Here is a 27,034-nt window from a genome sequence, read left to right on the forward strand (position 1 = left end):
GAAGCTGGAGATTGCCTGTGACCTTCAGGGGTAATAGTCAAATATTAGCAATCAGTATGGTGTGGGCAATGTGCAATCACAATCTGCCTCAACCTCAAAAGAACAGAACAGACCCTGGTTATAAACAACAAATACACCTGTCCCGGGGCATTGCCTGCTGAACATCTGGCTGGGAACAGAATCTGCAGCCAAGAGAAATGTCCTAACTACACTATTTGGGTATGTGAGCCTAATTATTAAAATAATGTTATTAAATAAAACAGTTTATAAAATAGTGTGTTCGCCAAAAAAAGAAGTTGTAAGACATTATATGTATATACACACACACACACACACATTATGTCGTGTGTATTGCATTATAGTCTATTTTTTGTTATATATCTAATATATTATATATTAATGTATATTATTTATGATCACCTGTATTTTCATAGACAAATACATATATGCATAAAAAAACCCAGAGTGTAATGCAATGGTTACCTCTGTGTACCCATTAAGGGTGATCATTATTTTCTTTTTCTTTTGCTTATTAACATCATCTGATTTTTCTCCAACACTCAAGTATCACTTATGGGATAAGAAAGTTATAAGCTACGTGAACTTCTTCAAATGTTTCATTAATCTCTGGCAGGTGGATGGATGATGAATGAAAGGGAGAAAGGGGGATGAGGATTATAGTACGTGCTCTAACAATATATTTTTAAAATACCCAATAGCACGGAGAGATTTTATACTCTATGCATGATCTTTACCCCTCAGAGAATCAAAGTGAAAAATTAAATTTTATCCAAAAGCACTGTTCTGAAGCACTTATTTTTCCTTCTGGAAGGAAAAATAAAAAAGTAAAGAGAAAAAAGGTTTATCATAAGGCATGGCTTCAAATTTGAATGGAGATCAGTATTTCGCAAAATGTTGAGGAGACTGGTTTAGAAAATTATCGCTCTTCCTCCTCACACAACCCACCTGCCACCCCCAATGACACCTCAGCAGTCTTTGCACTTCCCTCGCTGCCAAAGCTGTAAATATCCCGGGACTTGATCACTCAGGTCAACCATAATCGTCGTGTCCTCATCATCAGGCCAAGCTGAGCGTTTGTAGCCAGCATTTGATTCACAGCAGGGAAATAGAGGGCAGGCAGACAGACCCATCAGAGATGTGGTAACACAACCTATTTCTGTCCTGACCGCTCAGATGAGGCGAGCTGCCAGTTGTGGGTGCCACGGGACTAAAACTCAATGTTACCAGTGTGACATCTTTGGTGATCTTCATATAACTCTGATTGATTTTCTTTACCGAGATTCTTTATTGCTATTTTCGTTCTATAATTACTTCTCAAAAACCTCCTGTCATGATGACGCCTCCATTCTCTCCTTCTCATCTCAGGCTATTACCAAGACAGCGACAAACCCCGTGTTTTTCCGATTCTGGTGGCTTTCCATTAACTTTCACTTTGACTTAGACCTTGAAACTAGGTCAGCTCAAAGTCTCAGCATTTAATTTCTTCTTTTCCAGCAATTAACATCACTTATTAATAAGCCTTGTATTTTAAAGAAAGGTTTAGCAAAATGTCAAATACAGCCCTCCTCTATAAAGATAAGAGCTATATTTAGCTAGTCCTAATTAAAAATAGCTAAAATGCTGCTTGGTATGGGATGAGGGGGAAATCTGTTCGATTCATGTCTCCTTTCAAAAACTGTGACATTTGAGTTTCTTTAGTGTTGTTTATGGTTTGAATTAATATTGTTCCATTTAGTTTGAAATACAGCAAGCATCTAAATTGTATTATTGATTCTCATAGAACACTTCCAAGTTCCCCAGTCTCACATGCAGTAAATCCTGGGCATGTGAAAGGGGTTTTGTGACTCTCATTGATAGTTAAAAGTATCCAAACTAGAGAATTGGTTCCCAGGTGAATGGTCCCAATAGTCAGACTGAACGCTCCCTAAAGTAAGGGATATGAGGCTGTCAGTGAGTTTGCTATGCAATCATTGCCCCTTGACAAAAGCTAGGAAGCAAAAACTCAAAATCTGAACCAATCTGAGCCCTGAGGCTCAGTTCTCTATGGAGCACAGAAAGAACAGAGATCTGCATATTCATAACCCAGTGTCAGTGCATCTCTTTGTCCTTGTGTTCCCTTTAAACATTTCTCCATGATTTAAAAAAAAAAAAAAAAAAAAAACCTCTCCAGGAAAGGGAACTCACTCAATGTTAAAGAGGTGAAGGGAATAAGTTGTGGTGTGTGGCCTTCCTTGGGATGGGTGTTGAGACCCCAGGAAGGAGATTCCTAGGGAGAACTGACACTTCTAAATCTTGAAGCAAAGGTGTCCATGGGGGGCCGGGGGAGGGGGGCTGGTGTTAGGGGGTTGGGAGGTGAGCCATTGAACTTCACCTCATACAATAACCCAACTCCATAGAAGAAAGCAGCAGGGTTCAAGACGTTCCAGTGTGCAAACATATGTGTTTGTCAGTGCGTGTGTCTGTGCCTGCGTGTGTGTCAGAGTATATGTAAATGCGAGGTGTGTATGTGTTTGTGCATGTGAAGCCCTGTGGCCCAGGTCGTGTGTATGTGTAGCGCAAGGGAAGCTTTCAAAGCCAAGAATAGAAATAAGCTCTAGGTATCATTCTCTTTGGCCTTTTTCTGTCATAAGAACGCCTTCTATATTTTTTGAGAGTCTTAGCCACATTCTTGACATTACACCTTATGTAGGGAGAGGTACCAAGGCACAGCAGGTGAAAAAAATGTGACTTTTCTGACAAGAAAGCCAATACTTGTATCACCTTATGATGGCTGGTTGACATTTCCTGTTCTGCTTTAGTGTGCGTTTGGAATTATCAAAAGAAGCCAAGAAGGTGGGAAAATGGGCCTTCCAGAATCTGCTCTTGTGTTAGCTGTCCCCAAGGTCTAACTGATATCAGTAATCTAGAATGGCTTTCTCTTCTGTTTCTTACCTGATACTTTTCACCTCCCCTAATTCCACATTAGTAGGCTAGGAGCATCTTAAAGACAGGAATGCGGGGCAGGGGTCGGGGAGATAGGTGAAGGGGATTAAGAGGTACAAACCTCCAGTTATAAGATAAATAAGCCACAGGGAGGTAATATACAGCATAAGGAATATGGTCAATAATATTATAATAACTTTGTATGGGGCAGATGGTTACTAGACTTATCATGGTGATCATTTCATAACGTATGCAAATGTCAAATCATTGTGTAGTACGCCTGAAACTAACATAATATTGTATGTCAACTCTATTTCAATAAAAGATTGAAATTTTCTCTTATTGATCTCTCTATTCCCAATACTAACATAGTACCTGACATGAAAGTTGGATCAATAAATATTTACTGAATTATAGAAAATTTTTCTTCCACAGAGTCAGGTTTCCCTTACTCTTCCAAAGTAAGATTGACCCTTCAATTCAGCTATATATCCTCAACCTTATTCGTGGTAGAACTCAGTACAGAAGCCCTGAGCTGATTAATAAAATTGTCTTTCCAAGTGCCGCCTGGCCTAACACCCTGACGATGTCATTTCCCTCCTTAAAAGTCTATAGTTAAATACATATCATGCATGAATTGATTCCAGTAATATTTTCTGGGGGCCTGTTACGTGCTTGGCATTGTGTCGGTTCTGGGGCGAATATAAAGACATATGAGACAGTCTCTGTCCTTCGGGAATTTATCCTGTAAGACAGATCAAACATAACCAAATTACTCTGGTATAGGCTATACATGTTAAGTGCCACGGGAGTGTTTGTTAACAAGGTTCTGGTTCAGAGGAAGATGACATCTCTTCCCTTCGGTTTAGTCACTAAAAGCTTCCCAAAGAAGGGGACATCCTAGCTGGACCTTATGTGATGGATGGGATTTGCATAGGCAAAGAGGAACAGCTTGGATGCTTGAAGTAGAAGGTGCAAGGTGATAATAGTCACAGAATTAGGAACTTCTAAGAACCCCCATCTAGGGCTTCATTGTATATGTTTTCCAAATAGGTAAAAACTTGTGAATATAATGTGGACAATCTGTCAGCTTCTGGAGTACAGCCCCAAATGCTGTGCTTTCCAAATCAGACAGGGAGGAAGTAGGCTCTTTTCTAGAGTGGTATAAATCTAGTGAGTCGACCACAAGATGGGTTGTTCTCGGCTATGCACATGCCTTTCCTTTTGAATATGTCATTGCCTGTTTAATAGACAGCTGCATTTTAAAGAGAATGGGACGGAATGAGAGGGAGCAAAAGTGAATTTTCAGCAGTTCCTTAACAATGGTATATTGCTACCAAGATTCAAAGTTCACACACACACACAAAATTCCACGAGAAACTTATCAATAGAAAGTTTTCTCATTGTGAATGGAATTTTGTCTACAGGATGCCAAGCATCTACCTAAAACAAACAAAACCACTCAGCAAGAGTGCTGCCTACTTGGTATTAAACTTATGGAAATATCCAGAGATACTTGGCTATTCGGTCAAAGTTCTATTTTCCCCAGTATAAAACAGAGAGATCAGCATTGTGTACACACAGCCTCACTCTGCTTACTGGGACGCCAAATCATTGAGCGGGCTGGGCTCCCCATCAAAACACCAGGCACTCTCTGCTCGAGTCCCTAACGCCTCACTGATCTTGAAAAGGAAATGTGTGCTACAGTATGGAGAGATTGGATTTTTTATAATAGCGATTCACCTAATTTGCCCTCAATTTGCTACTATAGTCATCCTGCTAAGACAATTTAAAAGCACCATTCCCTCTTAAGCGACCCATTTAAAGAGGATTCATATCTTGTCGGAAAATTGGATACCAAATGCACAATGGCCCTAACTTTTCACTAGAATCATTTACGAAGTGTAGTTAAGCTAAAAATATTTAAAGTGGATGAAGAATAGAACAAAGAAATGAAGTGCAACCGTGACAGGCTATGAATATTAATGATACTTTCTTTTCATTCCTTTTCTCATATAGTAACATCCCCTCTGCTTTTTGATTCAAGATCTTACTTATGCTGCAGCACTGAATACCAGCCCTTGGTGCTCTGTGATATGATACATATATAGAGATACAATTAACCTGTAGTCTAATATCTGTCTCACAGATAAGGTGCTAAAAACCCTGGTATTTTGACTCCCCGCTGCCTAAGGGATAAAGTACGATCTCCTTAGCCTGGCAGATAAGGCCCTCCACAGGCTAGCCCCAATCGGCTTTTTCAGAATTGTATCTCGCTACTCCTTTACACAAATCCTCTGCTACAGACAAAGCTGTCTCTTCACTGCCCCCTGAAGAAACCACGATTAGTCTTTCCTGCGCACACTTACTCACACCGGGTTCCTCATTTAAATTCTCACATTTTCCAGTTTCTACCCATTCCTCACGTCTCAGCGCAAATTTTTCTTTTTTAAAATGTTTTTTAATGAAAAAACTTTGATTGAAATACAGTTGATTTACAATGTTGCATTAGTTTCAGGTGTACAGCAAAGTGATTCAGACCTATATCTGTCTTTTTCAGATTCTTTTCCATTATAGGTTACTACAAGATATTGAATATAGTTCCCTGTGCTATATAGTAAGTCCTTGTTGCTTATCTATTATATATTTAGTGGTGTGTATCTGTTAATCCCAAACTCCTAATTTATCCCTCCCACCCCCTCCTTTCCCCCTTGGTACACATAAGTTTGTTTTCTATGTCTGTGAGTCTATTTCTGTTTTGTAAGTAAGTTCATTTGTATCTTTTTTTAGATTCCCCATTTAGATGATATCATCTATTTGTCTTTCTCTGTCTGGCTTACTTCACTTAGTATGATAATCTCAGGTCCATCCATGTTACTGCAAATGGCATTATATCATTCTTTTTATGGCTGAGTAATATTCCATTGTGTATATGTACCACATCTTCTTTATCCATTCATTTGTCGATGGACATTTGGGTTGCAGCACACATTTTTCTTCTACAAGGCTTCCAGCAGCCACTCCAAGCCACAACGATACCTCCCTCTCCAAACTATACCTGTCTTATGACATACAGTCTTATTTAAGTAACATGTGTATCTCCAACTATAAGTTCCTTGAGGATGGGGAAAATGTGTTTACTTTGCAGCCCCTCACGGCTCTTAAAAATGTAGCACAGAGCTGCACTAAATAAATCACTTCTAATGTAAATTAATGAATAGATGAATGGAGATAAATAACACGAAAAGGCCTATATGGCACTCCATCATCACTGCTTTGTTTCCTTTCTGTTGAATACCTCCAGGATTTTTGTCCTCTAAAATGTAAATATTCTTTATTTAAAAATGCATCAACATATAGACTTACAGCAAAGCTCAAAATATTCCAGATGCCTAGATCTCTGTCCTGTGACTCCTAAAGACTAACTCCAATTGATTTCAAAGGACATTGTGTTGAGCAATGCTTGGAGAACTTGAAAAACAGCCTTCCTTTTAATAATAATAAAGTACTGAGTCTAGAAATCGTTCAGTCAGAAAGCCTCTATGGTATTTCAGGTGCTGAAGAAAAACACAGCAACGAGGAAGTAAAGCTACTTGTTTCAAGAAAGGTTCAATAAAAGTATATAAACTCAGCAAGAACTATAAACTCTCAGTGGATGTGTCTCTAAAATGTGCCACTGACATACATTCTACATACAGCATAGCATCTATAACCCAATTTTGCCCCTCAGAAAAAAAATAGGAGAAATTTCACTGAAGCTTTAAATGTCACCGAGGCAAATAATTAAAGCGTTTATATTTATCATAAGGAATCACCTCTCTTCCTTAAAAAAAGCAATCTTAGAACTCACCTTCCCCAGCTGACCTGTCCCACCTCCCATCCTTACCTTTCACCCTCCCACCTCAGAGGAAGAAATGTCCCTGCTCACGGTCAAGGGGACACCTCCACTTGAGTTCTCAGGATGCCCAACTCTCCTGTCTCTTGGCCCAAGTCTGTTTCAAATTAAGTCAAATTAGTGCCTTTGCTATTTGGCCCTCAGCTTGTACTCAGCTTCAAATACATCACTCATGTTTGTATATATTATTTTCATACATTCTTATGACATTGCAAACATGGCGCTTTGATCTCTAACTAAATTAGAAGTTCTTTAAGGCCAAGGACTCCTCACACAGCCAAGAGGAGACTGAGGACATAGCAAGCAGTGTTTAGCACCTACATAAGCGTACAGAGCTCAAGTACTGTTATTGCCTGACGTCCTTTACCTTTAGGAAAGGTGACATAACTATGTGGCCCTGAACCTCATCTCAGCCCTTGAGACAATTGCTTCTGTAGAAATTATGACCTAGCTTCTGTCATCCTCCTTCATGCGTCACTGTGATTCAGCCAAGCAGGTGTGTCCCACAAACCCTACCCCCTCCCCTTTGTGTGCCTTTCTATGCATCATTTCCTTCTCCTAGAATGTGAAGACTGCAATTCTGACTCGAGGGATCTGAGGAGGCTTGTGAGGGATAATGGTGGTAGTATCCTAAATTGGGCCGTGAAAGATTGATAGCAAGTGACAAATGAGCCAACCTGGAGAGAAGATGTTCTAGGAAAAGGAGCATGTTATAAGCACAGTGCCCTTTTATTGAGCACTCTCCTCCATGCGAAGGCAGTTTCAATCAAGGCTCATTAAAAGTAGTCTCCGGGGCTTCACTGGTGGCTCAGTGGTTGAAAGTCCGCCTGCCGATGCAGGGGACACATGTTCGTGCCCCGGTCCGGGAAGATCCCACATGCCACGGAGCGGCTGGGCCCGTGAGCCATGGCCGCTGAGCCTGCGCGTCCGGAGCCTGTGCTCCGCAACGGGAGAGGCCACAGCAGTGAGAGGCCCGCGTACCGCAAAAAAAAAAAAAAAGTAGTATCCGTGGATGTACCTCTAAAACGTGCCACTGACACACATTCTACATGCAGCATAGCATCTGTAACCCAATTTTGCTCCTCAGAAAAGAATCCTATCAATGCAAATCCTATCTAGACCCACCTTAAGTCATATTTCCTCTGTGAAGCCCCCCTTAGAAAATCAAGCCAACAATTCTTTCTTCTCCAGCTACACAATGAATTTTTCATCTACCACTAACTTTGCTACTTGATTTGATTTACAGCTGGAAATCCGTCCACTGTTCTCTATTGGGTCCATTCAGAGAGTGAACAGAATAGTAGGATCTGAGCAAACCGTACCTTATCACCCCAAAAATGTTTAGCTGGTGTTGGGGAACCAGTGAACAAAGTCCAACATCTTTAACATAATAATCAAAGCCCTCATCAAGGTGCCCCCGCCAAGCTTGCCAGTTTCTGGCAAAACTCTAAGACTCTGTCTTGGTCAGCTCAGGCTGCCATTTAAAGAATACCGTAAACTGGGAGGCTTAAACAACAGAAATTTATTTCCTCACAGTTCTGGAGGCTAGAAGTCCAAGATCAAGGAACCAGCATGTTCAATTTCTGGTGAGCACTCTCTCTGTAGCTTGTAGATGGCTGCTGTCTCCCTGTGTCCTCATGTTGTGTGTGTGTGTGTGTGTGTGTGTGTGTGTGTGTGTGTGTGTTGGGAGTGGGGGTGGGGAGAGGTCTCTGGTATCTATTATAAGGGCACTAACCCCATCAAGAGGGCTCTATCTTCATGACCTCATCTGAACCTAATTATCTCCCAAAGGCCACATGTCAAAATACCATCACATTGGGGGTTAGTGCCTCAACATATGAATTTGGAGGGCACACAAATCAGTCCAAAGCAAACTCCTACTCTACCACAATCACCCCAGTGAATGGATGAGTGTATGGGCTAAGTTTGTAGGCTCTAGCTTCTACCGCTCATTAGCTGTGTAGACTTGAACAAATAAACTACTTTGAGTCTTAGTTTCCTTATCTATAAAATGGGGATAATAATGGTACTCATTTCATAGGATTACTGTGAGGAATAAATGAGATCATGTACATAAAACACATAGCCAGCGCCTAACACAAAGTTAAGTGCACAGTAAAATGGCACTATGCTTGTGATGTGCTCGTCTGGCTCCTTTTCCTGGAATATCTTCTCTCCAGGTCGGCTCATCTATCACTTGCTATCAATCCTTCAAGGCCCAACTTCAGATACTACCACCATTATCCTTCGCAAGCCTCCTCAGATCCCTTGAGTCAGAATTATAGTCTCCATCTTCTTCTAATGTGTGGTGTCATGTCTCTATTCTGGCACTTACTATAGGCTGCCTTAGTCTACTAGGATGAGCCATTTAAATACAGAAGCATTAAACAGTAAGCTCATGGCTTCAAGGGACATGTATTACCCATTGTGCGCAAGGCATTACCTTGCCCACAGTAGGTACTCCATGCCGTGAACTTCACTGGACTAAGAGTCAGGATACCATGGTTTTCTTCTGGTGGTGCTATCTCTATCTAGTGGTAGTATTTTGAAAGAATCACTGTTACAGCTTTTGCCTTCATTTTCTCAGCAATTAAATGAGACAATATCCCAACTTACAGATATTACTAATAAACACGTACACTGTAGGAGTTTCATAGAATCTGAGTATGATTTGCAGCTCTGCTACTTACTAGCTGTGTGACCCTGGGCAAGTCTTTTATTTGCTTCTCAGTTTCCTCCCCAGGAAACAGGAATAATAAGACATTCCTTTTAAGGATTAAAAAAGGTGTGTGTAAAATGCCTGAGGCGTCCTGAAACTCAGTAAGTGCGAATTCCTTCCCTCAGTCCCTAGTCCCGCCCTGAGCTAGGACAAAGTATCCCAGCTTTGCTTTCAGGCCGGCCTCCATGGTGGGGGGAGGGGGGGAGAGACAGGGGTAGTAGGGTAGGGACAGGGACCGGGATTATTCTCTAACATCAATGATCAATTCCTTGTCTCTCTTTTCTTCCCCACACCCTTTTGCTTTCTACTGAATTGCTTATCTGCATCCCTCTTCCTGCTGTATCCTCTCCCAATTTCCAAGAGACACTGGTAATAACCTAGAGCTGAAAAAATTCCTGGGCCCACTGGTTTACCACCTGGAGGGATGGCAAAGCAAGGGTTTCTTTACACACTTCTGAAGCTTCACTGGGAAAGAGAGTGTTTCTAGAACCCACGGTTGAAACAGGGAGTGGATTTTCCCACAGAAGCATAGCTTTACATGGTCATTAACATCTATGGTATTATTAATACAGCATGATCCTTCAGATTATGGGTTACATAGGCTTTTATGGGCTGGCCTGGGAACGTAATTACCATGGAGACCATTGTTTTCTGTGGGAAAAATGCATTCCACATTCCAAACGGCTGACTCACAAACAAAATTTTGGAACACAAGCCACACATGAGTTACAAACTTTCTGTACTTTTCTAATCTACCCCAAGATCAAGCATAGAGCTAGGTGCTCCAAAGTGCTGACTACTTACAGAAACTGGCTAACTTAAAAAAATCACTTACAGGTCCCTGTATACACAACATTTTTTCTTGCAGCAAGTCTTTGAGCTGCACTTTCTACTTGAAACACTCTGCCACCTCCACCTCACCTGGCTTTTACCTTCTCTTCCAAGTTTACCTCAGGCTCCACTTCCTTCTCCAAACTCTGACCAACACCCTTCATCCCCCATGGGGCTGTACACTATTCTCTATCCCCAGGAGCCCCCTATTCATGCACTCCCAGAACACGTATCACAATGGGTTGCCACTGCCCAGCTACTTGTTTGCTTGTTTCTCTCTTCCACTTGAGGATGGGGACTTTTATCTTTGTGTCCTCAATGCGTAGGACAGTACCTGGACCTCAGTAGGTAGTCAAAGAGAATTTCCTAGATCATTAAACAGTCAGAAGCTACAGATGCTATGGAAAACTCACAGGTAGTCATTTTCATGAGCCAGAGGGGTGGAGCCGGGGAAAAGGGTACATGCCTGGGCTGAGGAGCAAGAGCTAGAAATACTGGCACAGTCAGCTACCACAGCTTAGTTGCTAGATCTTTCATAGATTCTGAACAACCATCAACTGCTCAGTATTAGCCTAATAACTTAAAGAATCAGATGATTATATCATATCAGAACGGCTAGGGACCTAAGAGATAATCTTGTCCTCCTCTCATTTTCCAAAGGCAGACATGGAGCCCCAAATAGGAACTAAAACTTGCCATTCACCCAAACCAAACATCCAAGAGCTCATCTAACAGCTCCCTTTTTGACTTAATAGCCAGACAGGGTAACATAACCACTGTACTCAAGGGGAACTCCAAACTGTTCCTCAGAACAATCTACCTATCTTCTAGGGTCAGTCCTACTTGGACATCAGCGCCAGCTCAAGTTACAAGATCTAAGGAAAAATAAAATCTCTCAGATATGGAAAAAGCATTCAAAAACCATCCAGCTCAAACTGTTCCCATGCAACAATAAAAATATCCTGACACTACTCCCAACAACCACTCTCTGCACAAATATTTGCATGCATGCTATATTAACTTTCCCAGGATTTCTGGCAGAGGTATTCTATATTTATATTGACAATATTCTATAAATATTCTGTTTCTGTTGATAATATTTAACATGCATTTTTAAAGCATGAATGTGGTTGCAAATAAATGGCACCAAAGTAGGCTGTTTGAATAACAAAAAAGGTCAGAAAGTGTATTGGTGTACAGAGGCACTGGTGGAAATTTCCAACAGCAAAAATGATCCCTCCCATTGGTCATTTTTTTTCCCCATCAAAAGAGTGTTTGAAGTTTTCAATGGGGATTGTCTACTTAGAATTGTCAGTGAGTACCTTTAAGAAGTCATTCAATGCAGGCATCAGTTTGCTTTTCCATCCCTGTCCTTTTACATGTTTCATGAATAGTAAGTGATGGAGTAAAAATATCACTGGAGTAGGAGTCAGGAGATTAGCTTCTAGTCCTGGATCTGCCACTGACCAGCTGGCTTATCCTGGGCAAATCACTCCCCTTCTATGAGCATCAGTTTCCTCATCTGTACAATGAGAAGATGATAAAAAGAGATCAGTGTTCCCTCAGATACATGCTTTAATATTTTTATATGTATTCAGAGTACAATTACATTTCTCAAAAAGCATGCTAGTGGCCTTAAAATTGTTCACAAATTATTGAACTGGAACTCTTCATTCTTTTCCTGCTTAACAATCCGTGACTCTTAATGGAATAAGTTAGCAAGAGGATCTAAGGGATGCAACAGGTTCAAAATGGGGTAGTTCCCAATGATTGCCTATCAAACTAGAAACTACTTTCTGAAAGTGAAACAAAGTAATGGATAAAGCAGGCCACCTACAGAAATTCTTTCCATCCTAAGAGATGGTGCGCAAATGTGCTGCTGATGAGTTTCCAATGTCATCTTAGTTTCCAACCAGACTAAACTATGATTAATGTAAGCTAGGCTCTGACAAGCAATGTCATAACAAGCGGGGTTGGGAGAGTGTTTGCATGGATTCTAGGGAGAGCCAAAGTGTGAGAAAATGTCAGTGTGCTCTGTCCAGGAGAATCAGTGCTCTGATTCTAAAAAAACAAATACCAGTTCTCTAGAGAGGACTATTTCTGGAGTGGGGAAGGACAAACTGTCATACCACCATAGCTTGAGGAAAATGTCCCCTGGGAACATCAGATTCCCTTTGTTCTAACTCCATACTCACAAAGTAATATTCCGACATAACATTTCATCTCTAGAGTGAACTTGCCAACCAGGAGAGTGTGCCCTGTGCAAAGGATTGACACCAGTTATACCGCTGACTACAATTCTTATCATAAATTAAGAAAATGGGCGTCTGAAAGATCAGAGTTGTCTGATTTTTGACTAGTATGGGGAAACTGATCAAAATGAGTTTCTATTCTGAAAAACTAAGACACAAACCCAGGATCTGGAGTAGGCTCACCAAGAAGGGCATTCACGCATAAGGCCTAGCCTGAAATCAGCAGTACCTCGCTAGCATCATTCCATCCCTTAACAGAAACTTCAATATAGCAGGTTTTCTATTTCTTGGGACCTAGCACTAATGACACAAAGGACATTTTCCAATCCAGATTCATTAACCGCATTATCTTTGCTCTATTTTAGGGCCATAGTTTCAGTCAACCTGGCCTGCCAGGAAGTTCAAAGCCCATGAAGCTTTAATAAGTAACTACTATGTAAAAGGCAACAACTACAAGGGAAACTAGATGCAAAAAAGGGTGCCTAGATCACGGAAAACCTACAAAGAAACACCACTGGAAATAAAATAGATCTGTGACTTTATTTCAAACTCCCAAGAATAGCGCATATGACACTGCATGATGTAACTAACCCCTGCCTACCTCTCTGACCTCACTTCCATCTATCTATCCCCTCAAGGCATCCCCTACCCTCTAGTCATATAATGTATTGGCAGTTCCCTGTATATGTTCATTCTTCCACATATGTAGTTTCTTCTGCCTAGAGTATCCTGCTCACTCTGAACTTTCTGATTCACCTTGAAGGGAAGCAGAATATAGCACCCCAAAATGTGCCTCCTTGTCATAAGCATTAGTTTGAGCTGATTAGTTTTAAGAAACAGCAGATACTACCATATATAAAACAGATAAACAAGGACCTACTGTATAGCACAGGGTACTATATTCAATACCTTGTAATAACCCATAATGGAAAAGAATCTGAAAAACAATATGTGTGTGTGTGTGTGTGTGTGTGTGTGTATGAATCACTTTGCTGTACACCTGAAACTAACACAACATTGTAAATCAATTATACTTTATTTTGAAAAAATGGAAATAAAAGAAAAAAATAAACAGTAGACACAGGAGAAATTCTGAAAACCCAGTAGGAGGTGCTGGTTTGTAAGAGACATTTATATTTATAAGGGAAATCTCCATTTGTAAGGGTGTCTCCCTCTCCTTACCAGGAAAAAGAGGATGATGAAATCTCTAGAAACTCTAATCAATGGAGAAGCCACCTTAATCTGCATTATAGCAGCCACATCCTCCTTTACTAAGCTTTGCCTGTTAACCTCCTATAACATCTTTCTTTTGTCGTTAGCTGGAGATGGTATTTAAGATGGTGGCTTAGGCCATTACACAGAGTTACTCAGTTTTCCTGGGTATCTCCCATGTATAAATACAGGAGTTCTACGTGTTATTAAACTTCTGTTTGTTTTGCTCCCATTCATCTGTCTTATATTACAGGGTGGGTCTAAGCCAAGAACCTAGAAGTATAGAGGGAAACTTATTTTTGCTCCCCTACAAGCTGAAGCATCATCTTATTCCTTAAACCTCCAATGGGAATGAGTTAAGTGACCTCCTATGTGTCTCCATAGAGCCCCATTATATATGCCTCCACTGCATTGTAATTGTTGGTTTCCTTCTCTATATTTCCTCTTATACCATCAGCTCCTTGTGAGATGATGTGGCATATTATTCGTTTCTGTATTTCCAGTTTCCTAATAAACAGTTGATACTTATTAATAAATGTTTCCTGAATTAATGATCAAATGCCTGTCTAGGAAAGAGTATAGAAGAACACTAGGGGGATGATCCAATCATTGGGAGCCATGAACTTGAGTTATAAACAATTTGCTTTACGTAGTACCACACTGAACTTTCCAATGTGGTTTCTCTATGTCTCAAGCGTCCTTTCCAGCAGCTTTGCTATACTTAAGCCATCAAACACTGGAGAATTTAATTGTTGGTCACTTTCTGAAAATGAAACTCAAAATAAATCATTCCACTGGGAGCAGAGTGAGCTCAATAACCAGAGGCTGATTTAAAAGAAAGAAGAGAAAATCAACACCAAAATGGTCTAGGAAAAAGTCATAATGCCTTTCCATTCCTCCAAGAGCACTTTGTGAATTGGATCCCACATTCATCTTTCCCTCTGAGTATTTGAAATAATGTCAGACTAAGTAATAAATGTCAGATGAGCTGAAAAATATCTGGTTAAGAGGACAGCATTTCTTACACAGCCAAAGAAAGTCTATTCAAACTTTGCCACATAAATGTGGCTTTCAAACACTAAGAGACCTGAGGCAATGTCTCACTTTCTGGGCAGGATAGAGAGTATCTCTTTCCTTGTCCCACCTCCAACTTTTCAACAAATACCTCTTGCTCCTCTTAGTGATGTTGCACTTCAGCTTGTCCTTAGAAGAAGAGGCAGCAAGAATGAAAAAAGACAGGGGAAAAAAAAAATCTATCAGTAATAGCCACAAAGTTATTGCTTCAAATTGTATTATCTAGCCAATGACAAAGTTGAAAAGTTTGTACCTCTGTTCTCTGAACATGGTTCCAACTCACTTTTCTCTTTGCTCTCTCTCCCTTCCTTCTCTACCACTCTCCCTGTTACGTACCTCTGGAGTTAACATTTTCTAATGTCCTCACATATTCTCTCGTTTGGCTTCAGGTACAATTATTGAATTGATTTCTGGTGCCATTTAAAATTTTTTGACATATATTGATTTCAGTTTTAGGTACTTAATTCCATGAAATTCAGATAAATTCCGGTTTTTACGCTTCAAAGCCAGAGATACAGGTTTCGGCTACGGTGTAGATTATTTATTATTTGCTGGATTTTTCATTTTTATTACCTTGAAGCACAATTTCACACTGAGAGTAAACTAAAATGATTGATGGATGAATAAATGCCCTGGAACCTCTCAGAGGCCTAGTGGGAATTTTCCACACAAAGCAGTAAGAGCTTCTAGTGATGGAAAGTCTTTCTGAATTATAGAGCATTGCAGTATAGACTCTTGAATTAGATACTAGAGGAGAATCAGGAGATCAAGGCTCAAGCAAGTCATTTCACTCAGTCTAAAATGAAATAAAGCCTCCCTCAGAATTGTTTGGCTGGGTCTACGCATCAGGTACATCTGTGTAAGAAGAGCATTTAGTTCACTTGGTTATCACAGATTTGCCTCCTTAATGACAATAAATCCCTTTACGTTTTCATTCATCTAAGCAAACTTGTGCCTGTAAGGGGGCAGAATTTGCCACCCCAAAATATGTTGTTATCGAGCAAAACTTGGGTCTGCTCATCCATGCGCACTAAAGCCAATCTACTGACACCAGGTTGTGGTGAAGGAAAGTGCAACATTTACTGCAGAGCTCCAAACAATTAGTCCAAGGCAGCTAGTGCTCAAAATACCTGAACTCCCTGATGGGTTTCAAGAAAGCATTTTTAAAGGCCAGGTGAGGGAGGGGAGTCTCAGGGTGTGTGACCTGTTCATTCACAATTCTCTGATTGGTTGATGCTGAGGTAACAGGGCAGTGTCACAGGGGTTAACATTATCATTCCTTAGGCACCAGGAGGTCTGGGGGCTATGTGCTCATGGTCATCCAGTAGTTAACTTCTTCCATTTGATGAGGGTTTTAGTATCTGTCAAACAACTCAGGAAATGTGCATCAGATAGAGTTATCTAGGTACTTCAGAGAGGAGGTAAAGCAGAGGACATGGGGGAGGACATATAAAGAAGATGTGATATATATATATATATATATATATATATATATATACACAATGGAATACTACTCAGCCATAAAACAGAATGAATTAATGCCATTTTCAGCAACATGGACGGACCTAGAGATTATCACACTAAGTGAATTAAGTCAGACAGTGAAAGACAAATATCATATGATATCACTTATATGTGGAATCTAAAAAAAAAAAAAAAAAGATACAAATGAACTTATTTACAAAACGGAACCAGACTCACAGACATAGAAAACAAACTTACGGTTACCAAAGGGGAAAGGGGGAAAGGGAGAGATAAATTAGGAATCGGGGAGTAGCATATACACACTACTATATATAAAATAGATAAACAAGGGACTTCCCCTGGCAGTCCAGTCGTTAGGACTCAGCGCTTTCACTGCCACGGCCCTGGGTTCAATCCCTGCTTGGGGAACTAAGATCCCACAAACCACACGGCGCGGCCAAAAAACAAACAAAAAAACAGATAAACAAGAGGGACCTACTGTATAGCACAGGGAACTATACTCAATATTTTGTAATAACCTATATGGGAAAAGAATCTGAAAAAGAATATATATATTATATATATATATATATATAAAATATATATATATCTGAATCACTTTGCTGTACACCTGAAACTAACCCAACAATGTAAATCAACTAAACTTCAATACAAAATTAATTAATTTTTACAAAGTGATCATAGTGTGAATATATTGATCGAACTTTAAAAGAATGGTCCAATCACAAACATAAGTATAGCCCTAATACTATCCATAAGAGAAAACATGGAAAACCCAAAGTAATTCAACAGATTTTTATTGTGTATCTACTATGTGCAAGGAACTTTCTGAGTACTGGTGACTCAGCAGAGGACAAATTCCTTGTGTTTATGCAGTGTACATTTTAGTAGGAAGAGAAAGACAATAACAAATTAAAAAAAATTTAACAGCATCTGACTGGAGGTAGTAAATGCCATGAAAAATAATAAGGCAGGATAATTATTCTGATAATTTTAATAATTCAAGGAGAAAACACATTTGCTTTCATTATGTGACAGTTTCAAACCCAAGTTTTTCTTTAGGCCTAATTCATAAGTCTTTGGATTCTGCAGGCTACTTAGTGCCTACGGAAATACAAATTGATGTCGTTAGCATTACCAATGGTTGTCGTAAGTCACACAACAATTGATGCTAATGCCAGTATTATCAAACCCTGGAAAGAAAGAAAGGACATGGAGAAAGGAAAAGATGGATGGAAGCAAAATGCAGAAAGGGAGTACAATGCTCTAAATTTGTATTTTTCCAAGCATTAATTTGCCCTTAAAATCCCCATCATGAGGCTACTATATAAGCAAATCACCTTATAATAAAATCCACTGGGCACTCGAGTACCTAAATCCGGATGGACCTAGCTTATACTGGCTTCTACCGAAGAGATAAATATTAGAGCAGGATTCCAGTTGTATTAGTCTCCCCACTACAGGTGTCTTCCATTTCCTCCCTTATCACAAACCATCTCCCCTCAGGCAGTAGCAATTATATTCCTTTGAAACTCTCACTTCTTAAGAGCTAATGCAGATCTGCTTTAAAGCAGATGCCAAAGTACTTAAACACTGTTATTCTGTGGTATTTCTGGAAAATGAAATAGTGCAGTTTTATCTTTTAATAAAGAAATTTGGCACTGTCACTATAGGCTTAGCAATAGTCCTCAAATCTTTACAAAGACATCAGTAGACTAAATCATTCAGCAAACAAAGGATGCGTGTACGTGTTTTGAGGAGGCCAGAGTCAAATTGCCATGCTGATTGTTTCTACATAAATATTCTCATATTAAAACCAGACTTTCATATCTCAAGGAAAAAAGAGACATTCACTACAGAAAAAAAGCCAATTTGGTTACCTAAGGATATTTTTCTTTTTAAAAATCACTGTGCATTTTCAAATAACAGAGAAATACTAATTTTTGTTAATTACTGAAGAATAGGTTCAGTAACATTTGTGCCACATATTTACTTACATTCTTGCAAGGTTTTATTTATCCAAAATGAGAAACGGGGTCCTATTTCCATGTCAGTTCTCTTTAAAGGGGAAAAAAATGGGATGACCTCTATCACCCTTTTTAGAATTCATATCTTCATTTGCACTTCAGTGACTTGGGGCTTACCCCTCAGGGATGGAATCAGCATGAAATTATTAATAAGTATTTTGTAGTTATTCATTTGTTCAAGCATTTCCCCTATCTTCCTTGTATTCATTTAGAAACAAATTTAACACAAGTACTGCACATTCACTTCAGAAAAATTATAGGACACTAATCAGCAAAATAATAGGAAATGAAAAACATATGTGATTATACCACCCAATAATAAACACTACAGTAGGCCCCAGGTATCCATGGTTGCAAAACCCATGGACACAGAGGACCGACTCTACGATGCCATTTTACACCAGGAACTTGACCATCCATGGGGTGGGGGGTGTGGCCCTGGAACCAATCCCCAGTGGATACCCAAGGGATGACTGTACAGTCGACCCTTGAACAGCACAGGTTTGCACTGCGCAGATCCACTTATACGTGTATTTTTGGCAATAAATACATATAGTGCTACATGATCCGGGGCTGGTTGAATCTATGGACGCACAACCACTGATATGGAGGGCCAACTATGGGACTTCAGCACCTGGGGATTTTAGTATCCATAGCAGGTCCTAGAACCAATCCCCCAACAGGTACTGACTATATTAACACTTTGGTTTATGGCTATTCAACATGTATATACAGATTGGTATAGATAGATTATTTCTATCTTAATAAATGTGGTTCTACGTTCGTTGTTTTTTGTAGCTGCATAATGCATTTCATTGTATAGCTCTTACGTAGTTTATATAACTACTTTCATTTTATTAGATATTCAAGTTGTTTAGATTCTTTTATTATATTCAAACCTGCTATGAACGTCCTTGCAGCTAAATTATAGCAATCATTTATTTTCAAAGGAAAAAATGCTAGAAATGAAGGGTAAAAAGGCATGATAATGTTTATGACTTCTAAACATGTTATCAGAATGCCTTTCCAGGAACACTGCCTGATTTATATTCAGCTGCCATTAAAAATAATAATGACACTGATGATAATACTATAGCCACACAGTTCCCTTGCTCAATCACCAATACCCTGTATTATCATTCTTCTTAAGATCTGTTCATTTGACAGGTAAAAACATAATGGTATCTCTTAAATAGGAGAGTCTCTGTAAATTCGGGAATCAACAAACTTCTGTTGAATATCTACTGTGTGTCAGGCCCTGTGTCAAGCTCTGAAGGTCACAAAACAAAACACCAACTTTGCCTCCAAAGATCTTACAATCTAGTGGAGAATTCAGACATGTGTGCAAATGATAAAGACCCAAGGCATGCTACCATAAGAGCTATACCAGAAATAAAACTAAAGTGATGTTAGAGAGCTGCACAACCTAAGTGGTTTCCCTGGGTTCTCTTCAACATACCAAGGTATTTCCATTTTCTACAACCTGTCAGATCCCACATACAGCCAGCCCCTCAGCATCTGCAGGCGAGTGTTTCCAGAACCTGATACGGATACCAAACTCCACAGATACTCAAGTCCTATAGTCAGCCCCCTGAATCTGCTGTTTCCATCTGAGGATTGAACCAACTGTGGATCGGATAGTACTGTATGTATTGAAAACAATTTGTGTATAAGTAGACCTCCACAATTCAAACGCACTGTAAAACAAACGCCGAACGCTATTTTTGCTTTTCACCTTCCTTCCTAAAAGCAAAAATCCTCTCCAGATTCCTTTCAGTTAGAGAAAACAGGTACGAAGGTAAGTCTTTCCTAGAAGGTAGGTCTTTCATCAAAGGGAAATGACATAAAGCAAACTTTCAAAAAGCAAGGGAAACCTTTATTTTAATAAGAAAGAACTGAAAAGTGCCCAGACTTGAGAAGCAAATAAACTCTTACCAAATTAGATATGACAGCAAAGAAGGGCTGGAAAGACGAGGATATGTATCTGCATTCCTTACAGAGAAAACCAGTGTACTTTCAAGCTGCCTGCTCTGCTACGGAGTCTCTAAGAAAAAGCCTCATTGTTGGGACACTCGGATCTATACCTAACCACCTTTTACCATTTCAACATAGAGGGGAACAGAAGTATTTAGGGCCACAACAAGGTCCTACTGTATAGCACAGGGAACTATATCAACATCCTGTGATAAACCATAATGCAAAAGAATATGAAAAAGAATATATATATATGTATATAACTGAATCACTTTGCTGTACAGCAGAAATTAACACAACACTGGAAATCAACTATACTTCAATTAAATAAAAAAAAGTATTTAAGGCCAAACATAATAGTGTTTCTAAGGCTTTCAACATTCTTTCCTCTGCCCTACCTTACTGTTACGTTAAGAGCAGTCTCATCTACCAAACACTACTACGTGCCAGGGGTTTTCACGTATTACCTCATTTAATCCTCCACATTCCTTGTAACATCATCCCGATGTATACAGATTCAAAACATTATATGCAGAGAGGCTAAGACACTTTGTTGCACAAGCTAGAACTGCAAGGTTTTCCCGTCTTTTAGGGACAGACCCTATTCGACGTTCTAGTTTACTATATTTCTGGAACAATTTCTAGTTTCCTGAAGCAGCCTAGAGATTGTCTCTAACTCAGAAAGCATAACTCTTTCAATTGCCTTAATTATTCATCAGAAATAACACGAGAGCAAATTAGATTTTTCCTCGAGTTGAAATTTTTGTTAACACTTTAATTCAAAAATCAGATGACATTTTCATGTAAAATATACAAATGTACAAATATACAAATTCTCAGTCCCCTAATGTTTCCAGAAATGCATTTGGTACAGCTGTTTGGCTTAGGCTGTTCACACACACATGGTGGAATGAAGAACTGAAAATTATTAATATTACTCTAGTCAAAACCTTTTTTTTTTTGCCTCAATTTTTGCACAGTTCATATAAACCGCTCCAGGGCCTGAATAACCCAGACGTCTTCTCAATTTTCAAAGCGCAGGGAAATATAGATAAGGATAGATCGTTAATTACACACCTAAAAAGCCACCAGGTTAATGGAAAATGAATGCTTCTTGCTCTTTGCATTGAAAACAGTACATATGTTCTCTAACTTTGCTACAGACACTTTCAAATAAAACTAGGTCATCTTTACAGCCATTCTTTTTGTCTTTGTGTTTAATAACGTCTTTTTGTTCTGCCTCCTTTAAAAAAATTTGTCAGTGATTTGTTTTATTTATAATAAAATCCTGTTACATAAGATTTTTTTTTCTTCCAGCTGAACTGCACTGTGAGTGAAAAGTTATTATGTGCCAATTTTCCATTTGTATTTTGAGAGGGAGTAAAAACACTTCAGGACTCTTCCATTTTCCGTTACTGAAACAGGAGTGTGTAGGGCCATTATAAGAGTATGTGGGTACCACTCTGCATTTTGCACTTCTAATGCTTGCAAAGCTTTTAATACATCTTGCTGCCTTGCAGAGTCTTACATTTACATTTTAAAAATCCAAATGAAGTAACCACCGCCTTGGCTATTATAACCTGTGAATCAGAGCCAACCAACGTAAATGGCAAGGTTGTTTGCAAAATGAAAGAATTAAATTGACCTGACGTCTTGGGCAAATGTCACTGGTTACCCCATTAGCTGGGATAGAGGAGCTTGATTTTCTCTATCACTGAGTAACTCCTATATAAAATAATGGCCTGTATGGTATTGTTACCTTAATTTTAAAAAACAAACAAACATGGGGGTTGGATGAGAAGAAGGATAGGAAATTAAGAAGTTTTGGTTACATAGGCAAATTAAGAAGTTTTGGAACATAGGCAATTTATGCTTTTCATGCTGGTATGAGACCAGCATACATACGTAGAAGGGTTGGTAACATTAAATGAATTAGAGATACTGAGAAAGACAAAAAGTTAAGTAAAATGGAGATTTTTAAAAGCATCCCCCAGAGGCACCCAGGGTATCCTTAATACATGTATTCATTTCTGTGGGGGAAGAAGTCCCTACCGACCAATGGTTTACACTAGATAGCATACTTCAATCACTATTCCTACTGACAACACAGATTAAACGATTTGATTCTTTTGACAAAGTAAACATAACATTCAATGAATGGAGAAAGAGAAATGATCAAAAAAGGATAAAGACTCAAAAGGAACTTCCAGATACCTAAAGGCAGAAAAGAAAAAACTTGTGGTTTTAAAAGCAGAGCAGAGGAAAGAGTTTGCATGACCAGCAGAGGCAGTGATGTTCAGAAGAGTAGCAAGAACAAAGGCAGAGTAAACTGAAAAGAGGGTAAATATGCCACCCACCTCAACACCCATCCCCTCCTATACGGCCATGCAGGAAGTTTAGGAATCTAGCAAGTGACATGGCAGTACATAAAGAAAAACAAAATTATGCAGTGGAGGAAATACTGAACAAGAAGCCAAGAGATCTTTTGTGACTTCTTGTACATCATGGATGGACCTCAGGGACATTATGCTATGTGGAATAAGGCAGACAGAGAAAGACAAATACTGTGTGATCTCTTATACATGGAACCTAAACAACAACAACAAAAACACCTGAACTCAGCCAAAGAGAGAACATACTGGTGGTTGCCAGAGGTGAGGAGTTGGGGTGGACAAAATGGGTGGAGGGGGTCAAAAGGTACAAACTTCCAGTTATGAAATAGGTAAGTCATGGGGATGTAATGTACAGCATGGTGACTATAGTTAATAATACTGTATGGAGGTTCCTTAAAAAACTAAAAGTAGAATTACCATATGACCCAGCAATCTCACTACTGGGCATATACCCAAAGAAAACCATAATTCAAAAAGATACATGCACCCCAATGTTCATGGCAGCACTATTTACAAGAGCCAGGTCATGGAATCAACCTAAATGTCCATCAACGGACAAATGGATAAAAAAGATGTGGTACATATATACAATGGAATATTACTCAGCCATAAAAAGGAATGAAATTGGGTCATTTGTGGAGACATGGATGGACCTAGAGACTGTCACACAGAGTGAAATAAGTCAGAAAGAGAAAAACAAATATCGTATATTAACGCATATATGTGGAATCTAGAAAAATGGTACAGATGAACCAGTTTGCAAGGCAGAAATAGAGACACAGATGTAGAGAACAAACGTATGGACACAAAGGGGGGAAGCAGGGGGTGGGAGGTTGGTAGTGGAATGAACTGGGAGATTGGGATTGACATATATACACTAATATGTATAAAATAGATAACTAATAAGAACCTGCTGTATAAAATAAAATAAAATTCAAAACAAATAATAATAATACTATATTGTATATTTGAAAGTTGCTAAGAGAGTAGACCTTAAAAGTTCTCATCACACGGAAAAAAAAAAAACATCATTCTTAAGTATTAACTACATGCAAGATGGTAGGGGGTATTGGGATGAATGAAAAGAATCCCTGTCCTTCACTCTGGTGGGAAAGCTGTTTCTGGAATTCTTGTCCTTAATCCTAGAGGAAATTAATTCAGTGTTTCATCTTCCGAATGATGTTAGCTGTGTAGATAATCTTTATCAGGTTAGGAAGTTCCCTTCTATACCTAATTTGCTGACACTTTTTGTCAGGAATGGATGTTACATTCTGTCAAATGTTTTTAATGCATAAATTGATATGATCATATTTTTTTTTAAACATCTTTATTGGAGTATAATTGCTTTACAATGGTGTGTTAGTTTCTGATTTATAACAAAGTGAATCATCTATACATATACACATATCCCCATGTCTCCTCCCTCTTGCGTCTCCCTCCCACCCTCCCTATCCCACCCCTCTAGGTGGTCACAAAGCACCAAGCTGATCTCCCTGTGCTATTCCCTGTGCTATGTGGCTGCTTCCGACTAGCTATCTATTTTACATTTGGTAGTATATTTAAGTCCATGCCACTCTCTCACTTCGTCCCACTTTCTTTTTTAATCTGCTAATGTGGAAAATTGCATTGATTGCTTCTCAAGTACTAACCTAACCCCGAATTCCTGGAATAAACTCCATCTGGTCATGATGTATTATCATTTTTTCATACAGTTGTCCCTCAGTATCCACAGGGGATTGGTTCCAGGACCCCCAGTGGTTACCAAAATCCAGGGATGCTCAAGCACCTTATACTCAGTCCTCTGTATCTAAGGGTTCCACCCTGGCAGAGTCAACCAACTGCAGATCGATTTGATTTGCTAACATTTTGTTTAGAAATTTTGCATCTATGATCATGAAGGATATAGGTCTGTAGTATTTTTTTTTGTAATGTCTTCTCTACTTTTGAAATCACGACAATGCTGACCTCATACAGAAATTTGGGTAGTATTCCCTCTCCTTGAATTTTCTGGAAGTTTCTATACGCTTGATATTATCTCTTCTTAACATATTCAACAAAATCCACAGTGGAGCCATCTGGATATGGAAAGGTTTATAAGAACAAATTCAGTTTATAAAAATTAGATATATGTGTATTCGCGTTATCTATTTTTTCTTACATGAGTTTTTAATAGTTTGTGTGTTTTAAGATTTGTCAATTTCATCTACGTCATCAGGTTTACTGGCATAAAGTTGTTCATGATTTCTTTATTATTCTTTTAGTATCTATATAATACATACAGATATTGCCGCTCTCATTCCTGATACTCTAATTTATATATTTTCTGTTTTTTTAATCCTGATCCATGTGGCTAGGGGTTTACATATTGTATGGATCTTCTCAAAGAACCAGGTTTTGATTTCATTGATTTTCCTTGTTGTTATTTTTACTTTGATCTCCATTATTTTCTTTCTTTTGTATATTTTAGCTAAATTTGCTTTGCTTTTTGTGGTTTCCTAAGGGGGAAGCTTAGATCTTGGACTTAATATCGTTCTTCTTTTCTAACATGGGCATTAAGTGCTATAAATTTCCCTCCAATTGTTGTGTTAGTATTATGCTACAAATTAGAATTTTAAAAAAATTTTTCATCCAGTTCAAAATTCTTTCTAATTCCCTTTTTGATTTATTCTTTCATCCATGGGTTATTTAGAAGTCTGTAATTTCATTTCCAAATATTTATGGATTTTCCAGAGACTTTTTTGTTATTGACTTCTACTTTGATGCCATTGTGGTCAGTGGATATATTTCGTATGACGTGAATCCTTTTAAATTTGTTGAAAGTAGTTTTCCAGCCCAGAATGTGTTCCGTCTTGGTAAATGCTCTATATGCACTTGAAAAGAATGTGGATCCTGCTGTCGTTAGGTAGAATATTCTATAAATGTCATTTAGGTCAAGTCGATTGATAGTATTGTTCAAGTTGACTAAATCCTATTGATTTTCTATTTAACTTGCTCTATTAATTACTGAGTGAGGGGTATTGAAATCTCCAGCCATAATTGTGGATTTGTCTATTCTCTTTGCAGTTCTATCCGTTTTTGTTAACATATTTTGAAGCTCTATAATTAGGTACATAAACATTTAGGTTTTTATGTCCTTTTGATGAATTGACTCCACCGTCATTATGAAATGACATTCCCTATTCCTGGTAATATTCTTTGCTCTGAAATCTACTTTGATATTAATATAGCCACTCAGGTAGTGATTAGCATGTTACAGGCAAAATGTTTTTCGTTAGCGAGGTATTTTTATATCATTTACTGATAACCTATTTGTGTCTTTATATTTAATGTATATTTCCTGTAGGCAGCTTGTACTTGTGTCTTGCATTTTCATCCAGTCTGACAATATTTGTCTTTTAATTGGAGTGCTTAAAACATCTCCATTTAATGTGATAATGTGATGTCATTAGGTTTGAGTCTGTTATCTTGTTATTTGTTCTGTATTTGTCAATCTGTTCTTTGTTCTCTTTTGGATTCCTTGAATGTTTTTTAATGATTCCATTTTACTGCTTTTTTTTGGCTTAGTAGATATCTCTTTGTTATTTTAATGATTGATTTAGGGTTTGTAGCATCTTTAAACATGACACATCTTTAAACATGGCACAGTCTACTGTCAAGTAACACCAGTTTGTGTGTCTAGTACAAGAACATCACCCTCCATTTCTCACCTCCTGACCTTTGTACTATTGTTATCACACATTTTACTTTTGTATATATTATAAAGCCCATAGTACATTTTAAAAATTATTTTTATTGGAACAATTATATCTTAAAGATACTTATACTTTCCCATGAAGTTGCCATTTCTAGTGCTCTTCATTCCTTTGTATTGATACAGATTTCCATCTGGTATCATTTTCTTTCTGCTTGAAGTAATTCCTTGAGTATTTCTTATAGTAACAGTATGCTGGGGATCGATTCTTTGAGCTTTTGTATATCTGAAAAAGTCTTTATTTTACCTTCATTTTCGAAAGGTATTTTCCTGGGTATAGAGATATAAGTTGTCTGCTTTTTTTTTCTTCTTCCCTGTTGGTACTTTACAGATGTTTTTCTCCTATCTTCTTGCTTTCACAGTTTCTGGTGAAAAATCCTTATTTTTCTTTCTTTGTACATAATGTGACTTCCTTGGCTTTCTGATTGTCTCTTTACCACTGATTTTACAGCATTTGATTCTGATATGCAGTTGTTTT

This window comes from Grampus griseus, assembly GCF_964374135.1.
Source record: "Grampus griseus genome assembly, chromosome: X".
NCBI lineage: Eukaryota > Metazoa > Chordata > Mammalia > Artiodactyla > Delphinidae > Grampus > Grampus griseus.